The sequence below is a fragment of the Nycticebus coucang genome, chromosome 8 (genome assembly GCF_027406575.1).
Source record: "Nycticebus coucang isolate mNycCou1 chromosome 8, mNycCou1.pri, whole genome shotgun sequence".
Lineage (NCBI taxonomy): Eukaryota > Metazoa > Chordata > Mammalia > Primates > Lorisidae > Nycticebus > Nycticebus coucang.
The window spans coordinates 16413069-16431155 of NC_069787.1; the positions used below are offsets into that span (position 1 = coordinate 16413069).

General features: G+C 38.8%; 2 pseudogenes; both read right to left on the reverse strand.

The window, feature by feature from the left end:
- Positions 1–1300: 1300 nt before the first annotated feature.
- Positions 1301–2875, reverse strand: LOC128591287 (60S ribosomal protein L10a-like; annotated as a pseudogene).
- Positions 2876–14556: 11681 nt separating this feature from the next.
- On the reverse strand, positions 14557–15038 carry LOC128591619 (60S ribosomal protein L21-like; annotated as a pseudogene).
- Between the last annotated feature and the right edge of the window lie 3049 nt (positions 15039–18087).

The following is an 18087-nucleotide window of genomic DNA, read 5'->3' on the forward strand; positions in this document are numbered from 1 at the left end:
AGACTAAGTGACATAATATATGATGAGTACCTAGGACAGTGCTAAATGTAATATGCTGTCTATAAAGGTTAGATACCTCATTCTAATCCCTTTCTGGCCTCAATTCTCATTTTTCCCTCTCTATATTTTGTATCTTGTTGAAATTGGGTCAAAATGAACATCAAAGACAACTTGAAGGGGGAAATAAATCAAACGTGATATTATTAAGCCTATGTATATATATAGAAGTGAGGAAGGGCAGTTGCATTTGTTAGACTAGGTGAAGATGGAGATTTTAGAAATACATTGAATATGTATTTATCTTAGAGTGGTTTGTTTGTTTGTTTTTAGGCCAATCTCCTATCAGCTGCTTTAGGGAGTTACCTGTCTATTTATGAGCCTATTCTGAGCCTCCCCCAAAAGGAATTTAGTCCCTAACATTGAGGTTCAGGAATCTGCTGATCTGACATACTCTGAAAGATACAGACTAGACTATTACTTTAACCCCTATCCCATGGTCAGAAAAAAACAAAACCCAAACACAGATGTCCCTTGGAGAGGAACATGATAATGAGCCTGCCTTCTTCTTTCCTTTCCCCCTCCCTCCCTTGCTTCCTTCCTATCTTTTGCTTTATTGAGTATAATTTACGTACTATAAAATTTAATCATTTTAAGTATACAATTCAAAGATTTTCAGTACATTTACAGAGTGGTGCCATCACCACAATTCAATTTTAGAACATTTCTGTCACTTCTAAAAGATTACCCATTTACAGTCATTTCCTGTTTCCACCACCAGCCTCATGCAATCCTTGATCTAGTTTTTGTCTCTGTAGATTTTTTTAATAGACATTTTATAGAAATGGAATTATATAGTATGTAGTTTTTTAATTTGGGATTTTTTTCTTATATTTTGAGGTCCATCTGTGTTGTAGCATGTATGTATCAGTACTTTTCCCCTTTTTATTGCTGAACTATTACAATCTATGGATACAATAAATTTTCTTTTATCATTCACCAGTTGACAGACATTTTTCTCCCTATTATTGATAATGCTATTATGAACATTACTGTGCAAGTGTTTATGTGGACAAACGTTTTCATTGTTCTCTCACTGAGGAGTAAAATTATAAGATCTGGTAAATTTAATTTTTAAGGAAACTTCTAAATGCTTTCCAAAGTGGCTACACTTTTCCCTTTATTTATTACCTTTGATTTTTGTAACTATTGTTAAGTTTATGTTTGCTATGGCATTTAAGAAACAGTTATTAAAGTCAATATATTTTAATTATGTAACAGATATTATGATGCCTCACCCAAGTTATCCTTCAAGACAGAAGGGTTTATTCCTCCAGCTTCCAGGAACACTGCTGGTTGCTAGTTCTTTGATGTCATTCCTGTCTAGAAATTGCCTTTGGATAAAGAGCTGCCTTAGGGTTGTGGCCTCTTCCTAGAAGTACCCAGTATCCAATTGAAACCAGAAAGGTGGCCTACAAGATGGAGTCTGAGAAGCTAAACTGAAGCAGTGCAGCTGACCTAGTTTGCTTAGCTTACATCCTTTCCTCAGATACATTCCATGATTATCTAGGTAAGGTTTTGCAATGATTGTGAGGATGTTTATCTCAAAAGACTTTGGGGAAATAATAACACTTAGGCAATAAGTATTGTTATATTGTCAGAGTAAAGATTACTTTTATGTTAAGTACTATTACATTTAGAATAAAGGCTACTTTTATGGTTTTTTTTGATGATTCTTTTAGATAGAAGTTAAAAATTTCTGGTTTGTTTTCGTGTATCACATTATAAAAACTATTAGAATTGTAACTGAGGCACAACAGATTTGAGAGACTACTCTTGTTATTCTCCAGATTGCTGGCTAATCGAAAAAAGAAGCTTTTTGGATCTAATCCTGATCTCTGTATTTGGCTGACAGTGGCAGGTGGCTGAACCATCTTCATCTAGTAACACAATGACAGGTTGATGCGAAGCTATGAAGGCCCAGTTTTCTTGTCCCAACTCAGTACCCTCCCCAAAGGACCAGCCAGCTTCAGAGCTCTCTGTAGGGTTGACTACAGCACTAGTTGGAACTAATTCCAGTCCAGCTCCTACCTTCTTTCTTCCCTTCCCCCAGAGAAAGGATTGATCTCCAGAGCTCTACCTAGTATGTTTTCTGTACATTATTCTTCATCTTTGAGGAAGCCAACCTTGAAAGCATAAAGTCCTTTTTTTTTTTTTTTTTGCATCATTAGGGTTTATTAGAATGTGCCTTAATACATTGCCCATGGTGCTCTTAATGTATAAAGCACAGACATTCTGCCAATTTTTCTTAAGCAATGACACCAAGAAGTTAACAGCCAGATGGATGTTGTACACCAGCTCCTCATCTGTCACCTTCATGTGGCAAACAGTCACAGCAGACAAAGAACTGTCCTCATCTGGAACTTGATTGTGGACTTCACCTCATCAATTTTGGCCACGATGTTTTTATTGTGGGTCAGCAGGGAAGGAAATTTGCCAACCTTATTTAGACCAGGACCAAGTATTCATGGATCTGCTTGATAAGAAACTCTGAAGCCAAAAAGGCATCATATTTCTTGGCCAGCTTCTTGTTTTTGTTCAGTTTCTTCAGCACCTTGATGTCCGTCTGGGTTATGTCCACAGCCTTGGCCTCGTCACAGTGCTGCTGGTCCCCCAGGACATACACTGAGAACTTGGGACGGGGAGTGGACTTAAGCCTGACTGTGCTAGAGAAGCATTTGTCCTTCTGAGAATTATAGTTCTCCAAGCTGATCTGCAGCTCCACCGTTTCCAAAAACTTCCCGCGCTTATGCTGGTTCTGGTGCAGGACTTCCTGCACTGCCTCATAAATGGAGTCGCGAGAGACTTTGCTGCTCATGGTTGCTCACGCCGCAATAACCGTAAAAGAGTAAAGTGCTTTCTTTTTAAGTATTACTAATTATACTTAAACTTGCCTTATTAAGTAATTTTCCTACTGGTAAGAATCAGACCATTTTCTTGAAACTAGAAGTCAAATTCCAATCCCTGCAAAGAAATCAGCTTCTGTTCTCTCAGTATCTACCAAGAGAGGGCAGCGAAATGCTAGTTAAGCTAGCAGCCATGTGGAGAGAATAAAGGAGAATTTAATTGTCACAGCAATTCCCAGAACTTTGTCTTTTAAAAAAAGAAAAAAAAAAGTAAATATTTAAAAGTATTTTCCCTTTTCTCCCTTAACAATTCACTCAGTGCAGTCACAACCAGTTGACCAGTACAGTTTTTTATGAGTTAGTTTCACTTTATGGTCTTTAGAACTCTTCTCCTGGATGGAATGTTATTGTTTAAGAATATAAACCCTCCAGGAAAGTCTCTAACAAAGTGTAAATCAAATAACCACTCCTTTGATCTCTGTTAATATCAATGTTAAATTATCTAACATTTTTGTTTGGCAAAACCAGGAAATATTCCAGACCTGATTAGTTTTTAACATCAGTTATATTTGATATTTAGGGAGCTTCCCACATGTTTGTGTCCTTCGTTGAAATCTGAAGCAAAATTTGGTGTGCATTACTTTTTATCAGCCTTCTTCTTGAAATAATTTAAAATTCCCCTTACACTCAATTCCCTTTGTCTCTGTAAACATGTACACTTGTCACAGCAGGATCCTGAAGAAGTAGATGGTATAATTGTAAATGCTTGCCTGTTTAAGTTTTCTATCTCTTCATCAATGCCCTTGGGTTTAAGTGGGAGAGGGAAACGGGTGGAGAAAAGAGAGAAGCAAAGTGAAAGGAAGAGATGAGAAGAGAGAAACTTTTCCCCTCTTAGTCTTTCTTCCAGGTTGAGACCTTGGGCTTACCTGTATCAGTCATGCTTCAGCAATTAACTCTTTAAATACTAAGTTTCCCTTTTTTTGTTGAGACAAAGTCTCAATATATCGCCTTTGGTAGAGTGCTGTGGCGTCAAAGCTCACAGCAACCTCCAACTGTTGGGCATAAGCGATTCTCTTGCCTCAGCCTCCCAAGCAGCTTGTGACTACAGGCTCCTGCCACAATACCTGGCTATTTTTTGTTGCAGTTGTCATTGCTGTTTTTTAGCTGGCTGGGGCTGAGTTCGAACCCACCCTTCGTATATGGGGCTGGCGCCCTACCTACTGAGCCACAGGGGCTGTCCCTAAGTTTCCTTTTTAAGGATCCCAAGGCCATTGATGCAATATCAGTGTAGCATAAATTTAGCTTTTGTGATGGTCCAGTTCTGACCCCAGATTCTTCTTTTGTTCCCCTTAGACCTTGAGTAAATGACCTAAATTTCATTAGCTTTGGCTACCTTATATATAAAATGTGGTTAAGAATACTTATAGCATCAATGTGGGGACTGATGGTGTGGCAGCTATAAAATGCTTAGAATATAAGAGCCACTTAATATATGATATCATTGCTTTGTTATCAGCTCTTCACTTCCAAAAATGTCTCTCTTGTAATCTCTCAGTTACACAGAGTGTAGACAGTTAACACAGCTTGTATGGTACACCTTATGTTTCCCAGAACATTTCCCAAAAGATGAAAATTCAATTCTCAAACAGAAGGAATATTTTTCTGGTAGAATTTCACATATTAGTAGTTGAATGGAAAGATCTGAGGATCTTTCCTTTGTTCCCTTCTTCATGGCTTCCAAGATTATGCCAGGTAAGGAATTTGCCTGCTTTGCTTTGGGGCATTACTGTTGGTTTTTGGGAAATGTGAATTTTTGATTGTTAAAATAATTTCTTCACCTATTCATTCTTTCTTTCTCCTACTTTTGGTCTTATATTAACTCTTCCTCTTCCCATTAGTGTTGCCCTATCTTCTGCATAATTTGAAATACGGCACGTTTGTTAAGATTGCTAAGATATATTTGCATGTATCTACTAAACACCCTTTCATTATGATTCATGACTAACTCTAGATTAAAATCTAATATATGCATTTAAGGCTTGAAAATTTTGAATGCTATTGTAAGTCTTTGGTAAGCATGTGTTGCTAATAATAAATTAGTTAAGCACTCCAATTTCTGAAATATAGTACTATAATTTGTTCATTCTTTAAAAGAAAAACATTTTATTTTACTACTTAAAAATAAGTTGAGAGGATTTAAAATATGTTTGTGTTTTTATGAAATACTATAATTTGGGGGATAGTTAGGTAAGCTTGGAGCAATTACCAAAAATACTATGAGAATTTATATATAATATCATGTTTTGTAAACTATAAAGTGTTGTTTTTACATGAAGAATCATGATCATTATTGCAAAAAAATTGACATGCCATGCTTGAAGTCACAATTGTAAATAATTATAGAAATTTTAGGCCAGCCACAGTGGCACCTACCTAATATTAGCAGTTTAGGAGGCTGAGGTGGGAGGATTTCTTGAGACCAGGAGTTTAAGACCAGCCTGAACAAGTTAGTGAGACACCTGTCTCTATAAAAGGCAATTTAAAAAAATTATCCAGATGTGGTGGCATGTACCTGCAGTCCCAGTTACTTGGGAGGCAGGAAAATCACTTGCTTGAGTTCAGGAGCTTGAAGTTGCAAGTGAATTATGATGATGCTACTGTACTCTAGCCCGAGAGACAGAGTGAGACTCTGTCTCAAAAGAAAAAAAAAAGCTTGTCTCACCTACAAGCTTGTGATCTCTAAGCTCACTGTTTGGCTACATTATCTTTTAGATAATCAATGTTGAGAGTCTATGAAAACATGAGCAAGAATTCAATAGTAGCAAAAAAATATTCACACAGACAGGGCTTTCCCTGCTCCTGCCAGATGCATAGGACTCATTTTCATCCTGTTTGTTGACTGATGAGAGTTGGTGTCAGGCTTGTTAGAAATTGCTGGTGTAATGATGTCTGATATTAGGTAGTTCAATATTACTTTTATTGTATAACAGAGGCGGGGCTCTCCTCCCTTGATATATCTCACCATTTACAATGAGCCTGCTTTCTGATGATGTACTTTGTAAAAGTATTAATTTTATCACTCAATTTTGCTGGAAAACCTGAATGGGTATTATTTCTCTCAGAAGAAAAGCACTTTAAAAGTAGTCAAAGGATAGCTGGGTTAGATGTTTATAAGTTATATTATGGGAAAATAAAACATGTGCCTTTCCCGGCTGTTTTTTCTGTATAAAAAAATATGTTCTAATGCTGAAAATCACAGGAACATCCCACAGCTCATGAAATTTTCATCATCCCAAACTCCCCCTTTCCATGTTTGTCAGCATGGTGGTGCTTGAAGGTGAGAGAGGAACTCTGGCATTTTGAAGAGGCATAGTATTAATGCTGTGGTTTGTGGTGGCTCTTTTGTTAAAAGTCTCACTGCTCCTTTCCAGACTCCCTAATTACCTTGAGACTCTGGCCCAGAGAATTGTGTTTGGCTATATCTAACCACCTGGGAAGTATGTCTGAAAAGATGCTGGCTCAGCCTAACTGGCTTGTATCCTGGCTGCCTTTTAGGTGAGAGCTTTATTTTTAACTTTACTTCCTATTTGAGATGATTGTGGAAGTCAGATTATAGGGAGGAGAGCTCAGTTTCATTCTTAGACCTTTTTTCTCTTATTCAGTATGGGTCATAACCATTTTCTTCTTCTCTTTTGCCACTAGGAGAAGGATCTAAAATGATAGACTTCTCTGGAAAATGTGTGCATAGTAAAAAAGATTTGCTATATATTTCCATGTCTGTAATGTTTGTAGGAACAACTCTATCCTCTTTTCTCTGGGTCTTCTATCACTCAGTGATATAATACAGAAAATAAAACAAGCAATTAAATCACAATTTGGGGAGGGAAGAGATATGTAGAAAATGATATAGCTTTGGTACTAACAGCACATAACTATAAGGCAGAATGAAGTAAGGGCCAGAGAGGAATATTCCTAATTGTGCTTTGAAAGCTCAGAGAACTTAATAAGAAGGTCAGGGAATGTTCCCAGAAAATGTGGTGTTTGAGTTGGCCATTTTTTTCTTTTTTTCTGTACATGATAGCATCTTTATTTTTTTAAAAATATATTTATTTAGATAGATGTAGGGGGTATAAGTGTTTTTTGTTACATTGATGAATTGTACAGTGTGCGTGTGTGTTTGGTAAGTCAAGGCTTTTAGTGTATCTGCCACCCAAATAGTGTACATTGTTCCCAATAGGTAAATTTTAATCCCTCACCCTCCTCCTATCTTGCTCCCTTCTGAGTCTCCAATATCCATTATACCACTCTCTGTGACCATGGATACACATCATTTAGATCCCACTTAAAAGTGGAAATATGTGGTATTTTTTTTTTCCATTTCTGAGATACTTCACTTAGGGCAATGGCCCCCAGTTCCATTCAAGTTGCTACAAAAGACATTTCATTCTTTTTGATGGCTGAGTAGTATTCTGTGGTATATCTACACCACATTTTCTTTATCTATTTATCAGTTAATGGGCACTTGGGTTGATTCCATATATTTGCAGTTGTGAATTGTGCTGTGATAAACATATGAGTATAAATGTCTTTTTGATATAATGACTTCTTTTTCTTTGGGTATATAGCCAGTAGTAGGATTGCTGGATCAAATGGTAGGTCTACTTTTAGTTCTTTGAGGAATCTTCATACTATTTTCCATAGAGGTTTATATTATCATCAACAGTGGACAAGTGTTTTCTTTTTTTTTTTGTATCTTCTGTTGCCTTTTTTTTTTAATTTTATTTTTTATTGTAAAATCATAGCTGTGTACATTAGTGCAATCGCCTGTACCCATTCTAAGGTGCACCATAGATGTGGCCCCACCCATTACCCTCCCTCCACCAAAACCTCCCCCCTCCCTTCCCCTTCCTTGACCCTTTCCCCATAGTCTTGTACTATAGTTGGGTTATAGTCTTCATGTGAAAGCTATAATTTAGCTTCATAGTAGGGCCAAGTACATTGGATACTTTTTCTTCCATTCCTGAGATACTTTGATAAGAAGAATATGTTCCAGCTCTATCCATGTAAACATGAAAGAGGTAAAGTTTTCATCTTTCTTTAAGGCTGCATAGTATTCCATGGTATACATGTTCCACAATTTGCTAGTCCATTCAGTGGGTCGATGGGCACTTGGGCTTCTTCCATGACTTAGCAATTATGAATTGGGCTGCAATAAACATTCTGGTACAGATGTCTTTGTTATATTGTGACTTTTGGTCTTCTGGGTATAAACCTAGTAAAGGAATTATAGGATCGAATGGCAGGTCTATTTTTATGTCTCTAAGTATTCTCCAAACATCCTTCCAGAAGGAACGTATTAGTGGGCCTTCCCACCAGCAGTGTGGAAGTGTGCCCTTTCCTCCACATCCATGCCAACATTTCTGGTTTTGGGATTTCGTTATGTGGGCTACTCTTACTGGGGTTAGGTGATATCTCAGAGTAGTTTTGATTTGCATTTCTCTGATGATTAAGGATGATGAGCTTTTTTTCATGTGTTTGTAGATTTTGTGTCGGTCTTCTTTAGAGAAGTTTCTCTTCAAGTCCCTTGCCCACCCTGAGATGGGGTCACGTGTTCTTTTCTTGCTAATAAATTTGAGTTCTCTGTGGATTCTTGTTATTAGACCTTTATTGGAGGTATAACCTGCAAATATTTTCTCCCATTCTGAGGGCTGTCTGCTTGCTTTACTCACTATGTTCTTGGCTGTGCAGAAGCTTTTTAGTTTGATCAGGTCCCAGTAGTGTATTTTTGATCCTCCTTCAATTGCCTGGGGAGTCCTCCTCATAAAATATTCACCCAGGCCAATTCCTTCAAGAGTTTTCCCTGCACTTTCTTCAAGTATTTTTATAGTTTCATGTCTTAAGTTTAAATCTTTTATCCAGTGAGAGTCTATCTTAGTTAATGGTGAAAGGTGTGGGTCCAGTTTCAAACTTCTACAGGTTGCCAGCCAGTTCACCCAGCACCATTTGATAAATAGAGAATCTTTTCCCCATTGAATGTTTTTAATTGGCTTGTGAAAGATCAAATAACAGTAAGTAGCTGATTCCATCTCTTGGTTCTGTATTCTGTTCCAGACATCTACTTCTCTGCTTTTGTGCCAGTACCATGCTGTTTTGATCACTATGGATTTATAGTACAGTCTCAGGTCTGGTAGCGTGATTCCTCCTGCTTTGTTTTTATTGCTCAGTAATGTTTTGGCTATTCGAGGTTCTTTCTGATTCCATATAAAACGAAGTATTATTTTTTCAAGATCTTTAAAGTATGACAATGGAGCTTTAATAGGAATTGCATTAAAATTATATATTGCTTTGGGAAGTATGGACATTTTAACAATGTTGATTCTTCCCAGCCATGAGCATGGTATGTTTTTCCATTTGTTAACATCTTTGGCTATTTCTTTTCTTAGAGTTTCATAGTTCTCTTTGTAGAGATCTTTCATGTCCTTTGTTAGGTATACTCCCAAATATGTCATCTTCTTTGGCACTACTGTGAAAGGAATAGAGTCCTTGACTGTTTGTTCAGCTTGCTTATTGTTGGTATATATAAAGCCTACAGATTTATGGGTGTTGATTTTGTAGCCTGAGACATTGCTGTATTCCTTGATCACTTCTAAAAGTTTTGTAGTAGAATCCCTAGTGTTTTCCAGATATACGATCATATCATATGCGAAGAGTGAAAGTTTGATCTCTTCTGACCCTATGTGGATACCCTTGATCGCCTTTTCTTCCCTAATTGCAAAGGATAAAACTTCCATTACAATGTTAAAGAGCAATGGAGACAATGGGCAACCTTGCCTGGTTCCTGATCTAAATGGAAATGATTTCAATTTAACTCCATTCAATACGATATTGGCTGTGGGTTTGCTGTAGATGGCCTCTATGAGTTTAAGGAATGTCCCTTCTATACCAATTTTCTTAAGTGCTCTGATCATGAAGGGATGCTGGATATTATCAAAAGCTTTTTCTGCATCAATTAAAAGAATCATATGGTCTTTATTTTTAAGTTTGTTTATGTGTTGAATTACATTTATAGATATATGTATATTGAACCAGCCTTGAGACCCTGGGATAAATCCAACTTGGTCATGGTGTATAATTTTTTTGATGTGTTGTTGTATTCTGTTTGTTAGGATCTTATTGAGTATTTTAGCATCTATATTCATTAGTGATATTGGTCTATAATTTTCTTTTCTTGTTGGGTCTTTCCCTGGTTTGGGGATCAAGGTGATGTTTGCTTCATAGAATGTGCTGGGTATTATTCCTTCTTTTTCTATATTTTGGAAGAGGTTTAGTAGTATAGGTACTAGTTCTTCTTTAAATGTTTGGTAGAATTCTGACGTAAAGCCATCTGGTCCTGGGCTTTTGTTTTTAGGGAGATTTTGTATAGTTGATGGTATTTCAGAACTTGATATAGGCCTGTTCAACATTTCCACTTCGTTCTGGCTAAGTCTTGGTTGGTGGCATGCTTCCAGGTATTGGTTGATTTCTTTCAGATTTTCATATTTCTAAGAGTAGAGTTTCTTGTAGTATTCGTTAAGGATTTTTTGAATTTCAGAGGGGTCTGTTGTTATTTCATCATTACCATTTTTGTTTGATGAAATTAGAGATTTTACTGTTTTTTTCCTTTTTGGGTTGGCCAAAGGTTTATCTATTTTATTGATCTTTTCAAAAAACCAGCTTTTGGATTTATTTATCTGTTGTATAGTTCTTTTGTTTTCAATTTCATTTAATTCTGCTCTGATTTTGGTTATTTCTTTCTTTTGCTGCATTTAGGGTTGAAGTGTTCTTTCTCCAGTTGCTTGAGATGTTCCATTAAGTTATTGACTTCCTCTCTTTCTGTTTTCTGGAGGAAGGCTTGCAGTGCTATAAATTTCCCTCTTAGGACTGCCTTTGCAGTATCCCAGAGGTTCTGGTAATTCGTGTCTTGATTGTTGTTTTGTTCCAAAAATATGTTGATTTCCTTCTTAATCTCATCTATAACCCATGTATCCTTCAGCATAGGTTGTTTTGCTTCCATGTTTTTGTATGGGTATGCAGGTTCCTGTTGTTATTTAGTTCAACTTTTATTCCATGATGGTCTGAGAAGATGCAAGGAATAATTTCTATTTTTTTAAATTTGCTGAGGTTAGATTTGTGGCCTAGGATATGGTCGATTTTGGAGTATGTTCTGTGGGCTGATGAGAAGAATGTGTATTCAGTGTTTTTGGGATGAAATGTTCTGTAGATGTCTGTTAAGTCCAGATGTTGAATGGTTGAGTTTAAATCTAAAATTTCTTTGCTTAGCTTCTTTTTGGAGGATCTATCCAGGACTGCTAAAGGGGTGTTAAAATCTCCAACTACTAGGGAAGTGGAGGAAATCAAGTTGCTCACGTCTGTTAGAGTTTCTCTTATAAGTTGAGGTGCGTTGTGGTTGGATGCATAAATATTAATATTTGAGATCTCATCATATTGAGTATTACCTTTAACAAATATGAAGTGTCCATCCTTATCCTTAATTATTTTGGTTGGTTTAGAGCCTATTGCGTCTGCGAACAGGATTTTAATGCCTGCTTTTTTCTGCTTTCCATTTGCCTGGAAAATAGATGACCATCCCTTCACCTTGAGTCTATATCTGTCTTTTAATGTAAGATGCGATTCTTGGATGCAGCAGATATCTGGCTTGAGTTTTTGTATCCAGTTCGCCAACCTATGTCTTTTTAGAGGACGATTTAAACCATTCACATTAATTGAGACTATTGATAAGCCTTTTGAGAAACCGGTGGACATTTTTAATTCTTTTGCGACTGTGGAAGTTGGAATTTGATCAAAAATTTTTTGGGTGGGTTTACTTTTGTGGTGGAGAATTACGCTGGTCTGTATGGAGGATAGGTCTAAGAATGTCCTGGATAGCTGGTTTAGTTGTGGCAAATTTCTTCAACATGTGAATGTTGTTGAAGTGTTTAATTTCTCCGTCATAAATGAAGCTTAGTTTAGCTGGGTACAGGATCCTGGGTTGAAAGTTATTTTGTTTTAGGAGATTAAAAGTCGATGACCATCCTCTTCTAGCTTGAAAGGTTTCAGCAGAGAGATCTGCAGTTATTCTGATATTCTTCCCCTTGTAGGTAATGGTTTTCTTTCGTCTGGCAGCTTTCAGAATTTTCTCCTTCATATTAACTTTAGTGAAATTGACTATGATGTGTCTGGGGGATGTCTTATTTGGGTTGAGTCGTGCTGGAGTTCTGAAACTGTCTGCTATCTGAATTTCGGAATCTCTTGGCATGTGTGGAAGGTTCTCCTTCATAATCTCATGGAGAAGAGACTCTGTGCCTTGTGAAGCCACTTCGTCACTTTCGGGGATCCCTATAAGACGAATATTGGTTTTCTTCAAATTATCCGAGAGCTCTCTGAGAGAGTAGTCTGTTTTTGCTCTCCATTTCTCTTCTTCTTTGAGGGTTTGGGAGCGTTCTAAAGCTTTGTCTTCAATGTCAGAAATCCTTTCTTCTGCTTGCTCCATTCTGTTACTGAGGGATTCTACTGTGTTTGTCAGATCTTTGAGGGATTCAACTTCTTGTCTCAATGTGTCGAAATCTTTGGTCATTTGGTCTTTGAATCCGTTGAATTCTTGAGATAACTTTGGAATTCTAATTCGATCTTATTTGCTATCCAGATCCTGAATTCAATTCTGACATCTCAGGTATTTGTTTGTGCACGGGGTTTTGTGCTGTTTCTGCCCCATTGATCCTTTGGGGAGTTGATCTACTCTGATTATTCATATTGCCAGAGTTTTTCTGTTGATTTCGCCTTATGATTGTTTTTAACTGTTGCCTCTGGCTGTCCTCAGAGTTGGGGAGGTGTTTCTCCAAGATTAGACCGCAGCGGGATCACTCTGTTGTTGCTGGATCTTTGTAGGAAGTGACCCTATGCTCTGGGGCTGCTCTAGCTAGGGAGTTCTGGTTATGGAAGCAGCTCCGGTTTGTGACACACCTGGATCCAGCAACAGGGCTGGGGGTGGTGTGCACAGTTCTGGGAGTGCCAGGCGCCCAGTGACTTTGGCACAGTGAGCTCAGGGCTCCAGCAGTCTCTGGCCAGGAGAAGAGCTCTGTGCAGAGGCAGGGAGGGCTCCAAAGGGCCTGCAGCTATTGGAGGGGCTAGTGTGGAAGCTGGGAGGACACAGGAGGGAGGACGCAGGATTGCGTGGCTCCCGAAGTTCCTGGTCAGGGAATGTGGAGGCCCGGTGGTGCGGGTCACTGGTCGGGGGTCGCTGCACAGCCCTTATGGAGGTCTGGGTGGCACCAAGCCCAGGAGTTTGAGGTTGCTATGAGCTGTGACATCATGGTACTCTACCTAGGGCAACAGCCCAAGGCTCCAGTGTGCCAAAACTGTCTCACTCTGCCCCTAAGGATTAAGGCTGTAAGGCAGCTCAGTCCCTGCCTTTAGGCTGCTCAGTCAGTAGGTTACTTTGACCCGCCCAATCCTTGCTGTGAGACCCTGAGGGCGGAGCTTGCTGGGGCAGTTCTTTCACAATGGCTTCCTGCGCCCAGCTCAGTGGCTCAGTCTGGGGCCCCAGATAATGCCCAAAGTTCTCCACACTCCTGCCCAAGCTCTCCCCAAGGCAGTTCAACTGAGTGCCAAGTCCAGGAACACTGAAACAGTTCACAGGTAAGGCCTTTCCAGTTTGCGGTCTCACTGCTGCTTGTACTTATGGTTGCCTGCGTGATTAGGTTGATCGAACACACGCATCCACTTGACAGTTTTCCACTGTTTTTGTCCTTCTCTTGGGGTCCAGAAGTCCTTTACTGGCTCCCTGTATCCTCAAAGGGGTGATTATAGGCAGATCCCACCGGCCAGAGATGCCTGGAGTCTTGTCTCCCCAGACTTGCTGTTCCCAGTTGCAGGGAAGCTGTTACTCAGCCGCCATCTTTAATCTCCCTCTCCGGACAAGTATTTTCTTTTTACTATGTCTATGCCAACATCTATTGCTTTTTGAATTTTTAATAATGGCCATTTGGACTGGGATAAGGTGGTATCTCACTGTGGTTTTAATTTGCATCTTCCCAATGATTAGTGATGTTGGCTCTTCTGAGAAGAGTTTTATAGGCAAAGAATAGGCTGAGGGCATTTGTAGTCAGTGAACTGGGTAGAAGAAAACTGGAGTCATGAGAATGCTTGGTGGGTTGATTGTATAGAAATGGACCAGTTTTGGTGAGTATGGTATACTAGAGAAACAAGTTGGGGTGGATCAAGGAGGATCTTGGATCTGCTAGGCTAAGAAACTTTAGAGCACTAGATCTCTCACCATCGCATTTATAATCCAGTGAAATTTTTTCTTAGTTTTTGTTTTTACAGTAGCCTCTTCATGCCTATTATGCCATAAATTCATAGGGAAAAGGTTTCAGCAGCTCAGAGAGGTGCCTTTTCATTGAATGTGACAAAGCTTGCTATGTCTATTATGCCAAGGATTCATGGGGAGTAGGTTCCAGCACCTTATGTTCCTATTCTATTGGTTCTCTTGGTTATCCTGTGTGCCATGCTGTACACCTATTATGCCATGAATTCATTATGTGGGATAGGTTCTAGCACTTTATGCTCCTGCTCAACTGGTTGTCTTGGTTTGCCTGTGTGCTATGCTGTATGCCTATTATGCCATGAATTTATAGGGAATGGGTTCCGGTAGCTCAGGCTCCTTTCCCTTGGTTCTCATAAAGTATGCTTCTTTGAGTGAAGCAGGCTGGTGCTTCAGTTAAACCCAGGTACTTTTCTCTTTGGCTAGCTTCTTTTTCTGATCTTTTTCCTTCATGTGTTTCAGGAAGCTGTCTTGACTCTTAGATTCTTAATATGCTCAATACGAACATTGATCTTCTTGGTTAGAATCTTGTTAGTAATTTGTTTGTTTACAATGGTGCCAACAGCATGCTGGGTAACATTGTAGACTCTTCCAGTTTTCCCATGGTAACATTTGTGTGACATATCTTTTTGAATAGTACCCATTCCCTTGATGTCTACAAAATCACCTTTCTTGTAGATTTGCATATATGTGGCCAAAGGAAAAACTCCATGTTTTCTAAAAGGCCTAGAGAACATGTATCAGGTGCCTATCCTCTTTCCCTTTGTGTTCGTCATTTTGGTGACTTACTGGAAGATGGCGTCTCCAGCTGAAAGCTTTTTCTTAGTTTTTAAAAAACCATCACACCCCTTTACTTTGAATTGTTTTGGAGTTATGTCATGGTTTTAGAACAATACAACTTAATGAAGCAGAAACCATTTGGAAGACAGTCCAGGATGCTATTTGTCTTATTTGGTCATCTCTATTTATTTTTTTCTTTATTAAATCATGACTGTGTACATTAATGCATTTATGGGGTATAGGTGAGACCTCACCTAAGGTGCATAATACATTGGTCATCTTTAGAAGGACTGACTTTTAAAACAAATTTAATAGGTTTATAACATGGAGAGACATTGAAAAGGATAACATCTATTACAAATGGGAAATTATCTTATTCTGAAGGAAACTTTTGGCCTTTATGTTGTCATATCTACATTTATTTGAAACTTAGCATTGCTTTTTTTTTTTAACTCCATGTCCTGCACCCCCGTTTGAAAAAATAAATCCTGCACCCCTGTTTGAAAAAATAAAGACAGTATAATAACACTACAGAAAGTTTGAAAACAGAGGGGAAAAACACATCCATGCGTCCTATCCGCTCATAGAGCTATTGCCATCATTTTTGCCCTAGATTAGGGCACAGTTGAACTTTGGTTGTTTCTCAGGATTCATTCTCTTTTCTTCCTTAAGTAGCACTTTGATTTTCCTTGAAGAAATAAACTACTCTCAGACCAAAATGTAGTTGGTGTACAACTGATCTATTGCTACATATAGGAGAATCCTATCATGGCCTGACAGACAGTTGTATCACCCTGGCTATGGTGATAGAATTAGGAATGGGCATGTGGTCAAGCCAGGCTATTTAGAGCCAGAGACTCAATTCTATTGTATCACTTTAGTTGGAATTTTTGGAAACAAAGCATGCTTTTCTGCTTGGGCCTTTGAGAGAAAGAACTTAAGCTTAGAGCTGTTGGTAGCCATCTTGCTACCAAGTGGATAAGCATGGAGCCATGTAGAAGGAAAGGAGAGGCAGGGGCCAGGGAGAGATAGCTTTCTGATGACCTTTGCTGAACATCAGCCGTGCGAGAAGTTGGCACTTTAGTCATGGATTTTTTTAGTTTTGTCTACCAATAATTATCTTTTTTTTTTGGAGACAGAGTCTCATTATGTCCCCCTCAGTAGAGTGCGGTGACATCACAGCTTATAGCAACCTCCAACTCTTGGCCTTAAGCAATTCTCTTGCTTCAGCCTCCCAAGTAGCTGGGGCTACAGGTGCCCGCGACAAGGCCTGGCTTTTTTTTGTTGTAGTAGTCATTGTTGTTTAGCAGGCCTGGGCTGGGTTTGAACCCACCAGCCCTGGTGTATGTGGCTGGTGCCCTAACCACTTAGCTATGGGCACTGAGCCAATAATTATCTTTTTTGTGTTAGCCATTTTGAATTGTGTTTCCTTCACTGACAATGCACATAGAAGGATACTTGAGGTGTTAGGGTTTGAACTCAGAGGCAAGAGACAGTTCCTGGGATCTGAAGTGGTCTGGAAAGTTATTATGTTGAAGATGGAATTTACAATGAGCTTTGCAGTATGACTGGGATTGCTTTGTTATATTAAACTCAATTCTCTGCTCTTTCTCTGAAGGTTGTGCTAAGCAGTGTGTTCCTTCTACCTGAACTAAAGAAAGGGCACTTTCAGGTACCCTCTTGGTCTGTTTTATGAAGGAAGGGGTGACCATATTACCTTTTAGCTGTTTACCTGGGATGAGACATGGTCATTGATGTAGTTTTGCTTATAGCAGCTCGGAGTGCACAGAGAACATTGGAGGTGTGGTCAGTTTGGGCCTTTTTGAGAAGAAGGGGTCAGACTATGTTATGTGCTTGCTTTTCTTCCCTTTGTTCTCATTCCTGAATATTTTTCCTGGTGAAATTTAGCTGAAATGAACATCAGAGATAGCCTAAAAGGACAAGCGATAGGTTGTTTATAGAAATCGAGTGGGCTACTTATGGCCTTTTAGGACCAAAAAGCAGAAATGTCTCCTGACAGCTAATTCTTTGCATCAGTGCTGAGGTGCCAGCCATGTAGGCCACAGATGTAGGACCATTGGGATAAGTCTGCGTGTGGCACCAATGCTGGTCTTCTACTGTACACCACAAGGGAGAGCAGCAGTGAACGTGGACAGATTTTCCAAGCAGCCTTTAGCTCTGATGTCCTTCACGCTGCTGACTCTGGCATTGCCATTGCCGTCGAGCTGTGATTGTAATCATGGTCTTGGCAGGCATATCACAGCTCAGTTATACTGCAGATGGTTGACACCTAAGCCAACAGTAACTGTGCATAATACATGGGATAACAAATCCTTACAAATCCTCTAGAGACAGAAGGATAAGCAACCCATACCCAGGCTGTTTTAATTTCTGCAAATTCCAAACTGATTAGACACCAAAAGATCAAAGGAAGGCATTTAGTAACAACAAAAAAATAAAGTAGGCTGATTTTATATATTGGAATAGCTTTGTGTTTTTAAAAGTGAATATATCTCCTTTTTCCTTTTACTTACTTGTCCTCTTATCTAGCTCTGAATCCCAAACCAAATGGTACCACTTAAGCAAGTCTTGGTTAAACAAAAGGTTTTGCTCTCTTTCTGCTTGCTATTCATTCTGCCCTTATGAGAAAATTACATAAAAACAAACACAAAAGCAATTAAGGCAGGCTGATACAGTGGGAAAATTACTGGACAGGAACTATTGCGATGTATTTTCTTCCTAGTTTTTCTTTACACTCAGTGGACCTTAGTTTTCCAATCTAAATGGTCAAAATAGGGTCAAAATATCATTGTCATTAACAAATTATTACAAGATTAGTGGCTTAAACAACACAATTTTAAAAAATTTTATGTTTCTCTAAGTCTCACTCAGCTAAAATCAAGATGTTAGCAGGGCTGTGTTCCTTCCTGGAAGCTCTGGGGGAGAATTATTACTTTGCCTTTTCCAGATTCTAGAGGCTACTGTATTCTTTGGGTTGGGACGCTCTTCTTCTGTCTTCAAAGCCAGCAATAGCGGGATAGGTCT